We start from the raw sequence: 10,388 nt of genomic DNA on the forward strand, positions 1-10,388 counted from the left end.
TAATTCTATGCATTACAATCTTATATTATTATGATCATATTCATAGCACATGGCAATAGCAAATTCCTCTGCGTCAATATCTTTTAACCCCTTCTTGTTCAAAGTGTAGCGATATCTCACAAGCCGAATTCAAACCCGAAATTATTCATCACATCAGAAAATTAACTTTTTTATATCGGCTGAATCACAACTAACCAAATGTCATTCATTCCTCATCTCGCTTGCTCGCGGCTGTTTTTCACACAGCGCGCTGCCTCTTGTCTCTGTTCAGAATTTGGGACGATGATTTTAGGTGGAGGTATAGGAGGAAAGTGGGTTCAAATGGGGGTTTAAATTAACATGGATTCGTTACTCTTTACGGTGTAGACTATTGGGGCAGAATATATCTATTTATTTTTTTATTTTTGCTTTTATATGTATATAGGTGATGTTTGATTATGTTAAAATGAGTATTGATTCAGCAGCGGTTATGTCAAAGTCCTGCAAATAGCTTTTGATCAGCGATGTAATTATAATCATGGAACGCAGCGAAATTGAGTGGTGGAGGAGTAATTTGATACAAATGCGTTATTGCAATGAATTTTATTTAATGTTTAAAAGAGTATAGCTATACTTTAATATTTTCACTAATAGTAAAATGTACTTATTAATTTGCTGACTGAAAAAAGTTATTGATATTAAAAAAAAAAATTAGAAAAAACCCAAGAGTTGAATGCAATAAATTTCGTTCTAAATATATTTACTGTAATTTACTATGAATTTTATTTTCACTATCTCTACTAAATTTATTATTATATGATTTTCTATATATAGTTATAGGGAAAGTAACGTTATAATTTGTCTAGACTTCACATATTGAATTTTTATCTTTTTAATATATTTATTGCAAAACCAGATGCTTATACAAATTATGTGTATTTTTATAAATAACATAAAAGATAGTTTTTATTGAGGCAATTGAACATAAGATGTTCTAAATGTATACACAGAGTTTGTTTCGTTCTATAACGCAAATTGTTATACAAATTTCCAATTTGACTTTCAGTAGTTATACTGTCTAAAAAAGCAAAACATAACACACATTACAACACATAACACGTATCTAATAAACAACTATCAAACTATGTTCAGTAATAATTCTAGTTTCTTCTTAATTATAGAAATATATATTCTCTCTCATCTGCTTCTTTCGTAAAAAGGTATAGCCATCGGGCAAACAAATACAATGTCTTATTTAAATTTTAAAGATTTTTACGAAATAAAATATAAATTATTTAATCAATGCATAATGAAAATTTGATGGGGACATTTCTACAAGATTACAGCGTATTTAACATTGATCTGGTATTTCGTTGATCAGTAGAGTTGAAATAACTATTTATTTTTTTTATGCAAAATTGCTTTCTTTAACCTACTTACTTTTCTATTAATTATTTTTTATTGTTTACGCCTTTGTCAGGTGAAAGGTTCAGTTAGGTCATTATTACTCCACCCTCATGTAAGCTATTACAGATGTTTTATAAAAACTAACAATAATTAACAATTATTATTACAAAACATTTAAATAATATATACTTAGAAATTATATTAAGGTTTCATAAACTAAACAACAGTGCTCAAACCAAAAAACAAACCACAACAAAAAAACTAACAATATATGTTATATAAAAACTAACAATAATTGACAAAAATCAACAATAGTTTTTATAAAACACTTGATTAACATGTACTTAAAAATCATATTAAGGTTTCGTAAACTAAACAACAGTGCTCAAAACAAAAAACAAACTACAACAGAAAAACTTTTGAATAAAAATATGGCCGTTTGTCTCCTGATAAAGGCGTCGTGAGAATTGAGTTGATGGCTGGTTTTACATATTATACCATCTATTTTTAAATATTGTTGTTAAAAATATCTTTACTTGTTTTTAAGATATTGGTGATAGACCTTTTCACCCGCGGACCTTTAAGCCTCGCTCTACTCTATATAATTTTAAGAGTTTCTAAATTGACTATTTGAACAAACTTATATTTGAGTTTTATGATTCTTGTAAGAACTCTTCAATAGAAGGTGAATGGTCACTTTAGGGAATCATTCAATTATAGACATTTGCGCAACTAGAATTTGTGAAATCGAATCCTTCACATGTAACAATATGCACTACAAGTTAAAGTTTCTCTGAGAACGATCCCAAAGCTCAGCTTTACACAAGCCAGCTTCTTTATCTTATCGAGTCGCCTTCTGTATACGGTGTTACAGATCAAATTATAACCGTTGCATGCATCCATAAATATTCTCACGCATAAATTCATCATCTCTAACATGCGCGACCGTGGCGCTGCATAACTCATCAGAAATCTTATAACAGCAATTTAGCTAATTGGCTAAATGCGTTGTTGCACACAAGAAGCGAGTCGGGTCGACGTCGGTCCCATACCATCGGAACATACAGCATCTCTCATCCAGTCACTGCACGCAATTAAGCGCCCTGAAAGTGGAAACACTGCAGGCAAAATAAATGCACAAAGTGGTGTGTGCTCGCGCTCTATGCGGTACACGCTAAGCGCGTTATATCACAATTACCAGCTCTCGCGTATTTAGTTAGCTGCATAATAAATATGACCTCGTGCATGCTCGCGTGTGCGGAACGCCGTGCGATGCGCCGGGAGAGATCTCGCGACGTATGCGTTTTTGGTCGGCTGAGGATCCACCACTTCTTGTCCAGTTTTTTGTTTTGTGTAGGTAGGTGCTGCGATACATTGATATTCATATTACAACAGCGATTTCTGGAGGCAGATGAATTAAGATAATAATTTAACTTGAGGTTAAATTATGGGTTATTTTATGTTATCAAAACGGAACAGATATAGGTGTTGACATAATATTATTTTTATAATTACAGTAGAAACTCGTTTATCCGGCCCGCAGTTCTACAGATTCGTGATATAGCAGCAATAAAGAGGAAAAGTTGCTTTCGTCAAATGACAATTACCAAATATTTTAAACCAAATTGAACTTATTACCTACTTATTTCATGATTACCAAATGCAAATTACCAAATACATATTGTAAACAAATTAGTCGTATATAAGTACCTAAATATTACATTTCATGATTAATGCTCGAGTTTAGTATTCTCAGAAAATATGTATGTACATTAGCACGGGTCGATTTAAAGGTCACATATGATTTTTTGGATTCTAGGGATCAAAATAAGATACATTTCTCAAGAAACCATACCTCTAAAATGAATTCTGATGTCCTGTGCATTGACTCAAATATAAGGGTTAAATTTTGAAAAAAAAAAATAGGAGGGGTCCTAGGGGGTGAACCATGGGCACGGGTGGATCGGTCTTCCGAAGTTAGTAGGGATCGGTCATACATTTGGACGCGATTGGGGAACTCTGAATGGGTCAAAATGGTATTTTTCAAATTTTAATCCTTATCTTTGGGTCAGTGCGCGGGACATCAGAATTAATTTAAGAGGTATAGTTTCTTCAGCAAAGTATATTATTTTGATTTCTAATATTCGAAAATCATATGTGCTCTAATGTACATGCATAAGTAAGTGTTAATTACCTAATAAATATTGATTTTTGTAGATATCTATATATTTGTTGTTTTTAATAAATATATAATATTATTCTTCATACATTCGATTATTTGAATTTTTTGGTTTTCCAAATTCCTATAGACCAACAGGGCCTGTTCTCTTAGAACAAAATCCTCGTTTAGAAGGGCTACTTAGGGGTCCATTTGTAGTCGCAAATTTGGCGCTAGTGAGCCGATGAGAAAGTATTTTCAAATGTTTTATGTTGGTTACTAAGAAAAGTCAGTGTTATTTTTGTGTCAGTTTACAAAATGGCGATCGTTGTTCGTTTGTGTTTGTATATTTGTTAATAAAGATTTCATTAGGAATTGCTCTCAAATGCATAGTTCTTTGACAATATGAATAGAACAGTTTCAAACTCATATAGAGGACATAATTACTTCGTAGTGCATTGACACATTAGTCTAATCATAATACACTTTAAGGAAAGAGGTCAGTTCTGGGAAATTATGTAGGAATTAAATATAAGCTTCTACAAGAAAGACATATTACACAATTAGAAATCTTCCAGCTGTTTAAAATTGGATTACTACTTCACACGGATCTGAATATACTTGGGAGAAAATGAATTGCTTAAGAATGTCAAATTTTGCACGGGATGATTATTAGTTAATGAGAGTTAAGAATGGCAGGCGATGTAATGAAATAACATTTTGAATTGACTAAATTTCACTAAATATTTATATTATTAAGTAGAAAAAGTGTAGAAGTTATTCCAGCAGATTAGATGTGATATCATCTATTATATATAAACCGGCAGTGTATTTGTTGATTTATATTTCGATTTGATTGTGTATTCATTATAATATAATATTATCTAGTATATTTTTGTTATTATTGTATTATTACAAAACATAATACGATTGTAATACCAAATTTAGTTTTAAATACCCGTCTACTAAAATTCATTAATTTTGCCAAAAGCAGCGCCATTACGTCGAGCGGAGTATTCCTTCTGAACGTAAAAATCGGGCGAGAGAAACGTCTATTATGAACACGGGGTATTCTAATATTGTCTAGGGACAACAATTAGTCCAGTTAATCGAATTTCTACTGTAAATACAATGATGTTAACTAGATCAATTAAAACATCAATATTCCATTTTTGAGTAAAACTTCTTTAGGCGCGACTAGCGGGTAACTCAGCGTCTATTCGTTACGCCACAAATACTGGTTCGTCATTGGTCATCGATGTCGTCATTCGAAACGAGTTTATGCGATTGGTCGAGATCGTTTTCTCTCGAGTATATCGATTGCCATGTTGATTTTGAGAAGACAAACGTCAAAAATGTTGAGGTTATGTAGCAAGTTGTAATAGAAATCCAGATATTTAATGAGAATGTCACTTGTGAATAATTATAATAAAAAAACTTATCAAACATCTAAAGATGCTGTGCCGTTAGACAAATGTAAGTTTGTTTTATGTTATTCATAGTTGTTATATATATTTGAGATAACTACGATCCAAAATATTTTTATAGACAAGACAAAACCTCAGTATTTAGCCATTCATCCAGTTTCAGCTCCTCTTCTAATAAGGCTATGGAAAGTAATAAAATCAATTAGGGAGATAAAGTTTAAAATCTTGTAATATTTATTCGAGTTAAAGCTATAATTGGGGTACCAAATATTAATGGGACTATTCAATTTCCAATTCCTTCAATTAAAATAGGCATAACTATGAAGAAAATTATAATAAATACATGAAGTGTAACAATATATATTGCTACAGATATGTTTATGGGTTAACATATGTTCGTCAGCAATTCTATAAAAAATATGTCAGTCTTACAGGAGGGTTATAACAACTGATATTGTCGTTTTTTCTGGAAATTTGGCATATATAGAACGTGACAATAGCAATAAACTAGATAAATATAAAATCCGCTTATTCACCTACAATAACCAAATTTCAAGGTAATATCTTTGACGAGAGAGCATACAAATAAATACAAGACAACTCACATTCAACAGTTTTCATATGTTGCATTATCTCTAGTCACCAGTATTAATGATTTATTTATTATTTCTAAAAGCTCCGAAAATAATGGGAGAAAACGAACAGCAGGAATAAAATATTAAGAAGAAATAGGTGATTTAATACTAGATTTACGGGCCTTAGTCAATTTGACTCAATAAAAATTTTATGACTTTATACATACATATAAATAAATTATAACAAAAAATATAAAACTATATACATTGATACATACAAGTATGGCGATGCCACTTGATCAATTGGTGTAAAATGTTTATTATGATTTTTTTGTTAATAAGCATTTTACTAAAATTGCTTTCGACCATTTTTTTTAAATCCATTTTCTATGAGGCAATTTGGCTCACTTAAAAAGTAAAAATAGGTAATCAACATTCGTGAATCTAGTGTTGATATTTTACTGTTCTCGTTCAAATTTCAAAATATCTAATTTTGTAGTATTGTCATTTTCAAATAATTGCGATATTATAATCTTTAGAAAAATTAGTATTCATAAGAAAATTAAGAATTTAAAGCTAATCGAGACTGTATAAGATCCCATTTGAATTATACTAAAATGCATTCTTGAAAATTTGCAATTTAACTACTGCAGCCTTACCGACGTTTAATCAACGTTAGGGACTCAAATTGGCAGTATGTCAAAATTATAACGCATATGCAAGATAAAAAAGCGCGTAACGCTTTTTTTCACCAAGTGCAAAACATCCCATGGCGATCATAAAAACCTGCAACGTTCTACGGAAACGGCCCTTTGTAACGGCCGCGCGTTAGTTGTTTAAAGTAATTAGGTTTCGGCGGTACCGTAGCAGTCGTAGAACACAAAAAATACGAAGCAAAAGAACCCGCGCCGTTCTCGCGGGACTCTTGGCGGCAAAAATGAAATCGGCGACGCGGTCTGTCCAGATTCCGGGGGCGTCGGATATGGGAAGCCAGATATGAATTAGTGATGCGGTGTACTGACGCCGAAGTCACCGAGTCGTGTTGGCTTTTTAATAATAGCGCTCGGTCGTCAGTCTTCTACTTTTCTAAAAATGACTTGATTGTTTTCTGAAAAGTTTTTCTATTACGGACGCGTCGAAGCGAAGCGCTCAAACGCTAGATGCGGAAATCGTGTTAATATTTAAAATAATATAACGCATGCAGACCTTCACAGGGTGCGCGTTGTAATTAAATTAGATTTTAATCAGAAAGGAAAATGTTTTTTGAATCAATGTATAATCCTTATTACTATTAAATCAGAAAATAAATTAATGGTTAATACTAGGTGGTTTATTAATAATTTAAAATTTATTTAGTGGATATTTAGTTAGTTGGACAAACCTTAATTAAACGTTAATTGATATTGAATTTATGTTTTGATTAAATTTAAATTCATAACTAGGTTTTAAAATTTGTGAAATTTGTTATTTAATAACTATTTATATATATAATAAGAAATATTGAATATTACTTTGATTTATTCATTTAGTTACTCATAATCAATTTAGGTTCAGTAATTATAAGAGTAGTTCAAGCGTATTTAAAATGAATCACCAATTATAATTGACAAATGAATGGCCATATTTTAAAAATTCATAATAAAAGCATTTTTTTCGTTGTTAGTTTCATTACTTGTGAGCACTATTATTTAGTTTACAAGTCTTTAATAGAATATTCAAATCTATGTTATATAAATGTTTTATAAACATTTATAAGATGCGTCGTTGTTTTTGAATTGGAATCTACAGTTTTTTTATATAAACTTTATAAATTTTTTAAAGCCTTAAAGCTTTCTTATGGGTGAGGTAAAACAGACCACCTGACCCTTTTTCTTGGAAAATGTGTGAACAATGAAAAAATAGCAAATTAAAAAGTTAAATAAATATTTATTCTAACTATGCTGGTGAATCTTTTTGACTAAATACCAGATCAAGGTTTTATACAATGTTATCTTTGTGAACAATTTACCCATAAAATTTATATTTTGCGCTGGTGGAATAATGTAGCTATTATTCCGTAAAATTTCCTTAAAATCAAACATAAGAAATTAAACCTGTTTGCCTTTTAGCTGTCTTATTTTACCCGACCTATGGGTTAAAATTAGCCAGATTGCAAGTTATTGAAAAAGAGCAGACTATCCCGTTTGTACAATGATAAATTAGCTGGAAGTGTTCCTGAACATAGTCAGATAGTTGTTTGATATGTGTTATTTATTGTAATATAATATGATTGGTTTTCACAATAAAATTTAAAATCAAATTGGAGATCTGTGCCCCGCCCTAGGGTAAAAATAATCATATTTGAACTTTTATATGTATACTATTATATGCATTAATTTACATTTTAGGCACATCTTGTGTTGATCGAAAAATCAATTTCCTGCTAATTAAATAACACAGAAACCTACTTACATTAAAATTATGCAACTTGGATAATAAAACTCCAATGAATGATATTATTTTAAGTTTTTATAAGCATTTTGTTGTTGTTATCACTTTATAAAAACAATTTCATTGTTAAACTACTGAATAAAAATCAAAAAGTTTCAATTAAAATAATCTAAATGATGACAGAGATCTATTTATTACATTTTGCTCAATTACGCATGGCACAATGACAAGTTGACAATAAGCGTAATTTATCCGAATGCACAATAAAATTATAATAAAGCGGCGCTAAAAAATAATTAAATGACATTAGAGTAGATCTTCTCAACATTGAAAAACATAACAGAGAAACACATAAAGAAGACAAAACACATTAAAAAGTAAATCCTTTTGTTTGCCGTAAATATAAAACTGGAGTTAATTATCATTTCATTAAATTAAAACATCATAATTAAGAGTCAAAGGACATCAACACTGTGTAACAGTTTGAACGTTGGCGATTCCTTCCTTTTTGCTCTCGTCAGTTCGGTTCGGATTAAGAATAGGACGGAAAAATACAATTGCAGCGCCGTGTGCCCCCATCGAGGATGATGGCCTGGCAGTTGTAAAAAAGCAAATGAGCACTGAAAAAGACAATGGCCATGCGTACAAAGGGTAGGATTATAATATTAATGTAGGATTATTTTCTTCCCTCAATTTGATGATGCTTTGCAGTAGGTAATTATTTAAATTAACGATAAGCGTATTGAAGGATTTAGAAAAATAATGTCATTAATGGCAATTGTTTGCTTTGTTAATTTAGATTTATATATATATATATATATATATATATATGTATATCTATATAAATGTTGGTAAAACAAAATCTTTTTAACAGGCATCCATTCAGATAATAAATAGGAAGAAAAACTAAGATATGTTTCCTAAAATAATTTTTATAGATCTATAAGATTAGAGTCCCAATTTGACTCTTCTTCAGTGAAAACAAAACTACAAAATATGGCAAAAGAAAATTATTTGAATTTAACTATTTATTCAAATTGATTAAAAATAAATCTAATATTTATATCGAGATTCCTTAAATGTTTTTTACAATATTAGAAACACTTCTAATTAGTTCCGTTTTTTGTATTGTTTGCTTTTAGCAAAAATATTGCGAAAATCGAACCAACTGCATTACAACAAATAACATATATCATTCAAACAACTATCTATTCAATAAAACGTCCAGCACATTTATCCTTGTAGAAATATATTTTGTCTTTGCTATTCATTGAAAAAATTGTTTCTTTGATCCCCCTTGGACGGGGTGAATATAGATGACCAGGGGACAAAAAGAACTATAATTTTATTTTTAATTTTAAAAAGATTTTATGAAATGATAGCTACACCAATTTAATAGTTAATTATTATGTTGAATAACAAAAATAAAAATGATAATCTAAACAATTTTTTTTTAATTTTATTTATTGGCTTCTTGATTACAACTAGCCACTTACAGTCTAATATAAATAATTTCTGCTCAAAATTATATAATAATATATACTTATATACTTAAGTACAGTTCTTCTACATATAATATCCATAACTTAATATTCTTTTCTACGCATGATTCTCATAACTTAATTTTGCACTCTATCTATCGTTAAACATGATATACAAAATATGTATCAAATCTTACTACTACTACAAATCTTGCTTTTGTACGTATTTCTTTTCTGTAATCGTACTTATTATAATTATTATACTTATTATTATTAATTATTATACTTATTATAATTATGGTTCTTGTAATATAATTAATACAAATAAGATAAATACAACTTCTCTTTAAATTACATATTTTGTGGGCACTTTTTTACAAAGATCACACTTCATGCAGCCATCGTCTAGCTAGAACTTTGTAATAAAAATTTGCCATCAGAGTTTGAATAACTATAGAATTTTTCTATCTGTTGTAAAATGACCTTCGCAACTTATTTAACTTTTTTATGTACTATTTTATTATTGCTTACATATTGCTAATCTAGTAATAAAATATTCTAGAGATTTTATGAAAAACTTGAATCTAACTTAAAAATAAATACACACCTTATAAATCAATCAAATAACCTATGCTTAAAAATGATATTAAAATCTGATAAACTGAACAACAGTGCTCACAACAAGAAAAACTAACGAATGAAACTACTTTTGTTATAAATTGGGATACATGACCATTTCGCTTCTGATACCAGCGTAGCATGAATTAAGTTGACGGTTGGTTTTTTGCCATCTACTTTAAAATAGCATAATTAAAAATACCATACTTTATTTGTTTTTGATATAATTGTGCTGGATCTTTTTACCCGGCGGATCTTCAAATCCGTTTTACCTTATATGATGAATATGTATTATTTATATATATATATATAT

The sequence above is a fragment of the Ctenocephalides felis genome, unplaced genomic scaffold (assembly GCF_003426905.1).
Source record: "Ctenocephalides felis isolate EL2017-DRISC unplaced genomic scaffold, ASM342690v1 CF-g0.4_SCAFFOLD_01886, whole genome shotgun sequence".
In the NCBI taxonomy this organism is placed as follows: Eukaryota; Metazoa; Arthropoda; class Insecta; order Siphonaptera; family Pulicidae; genus Ctenocephalides; species Ctenocephalides felis.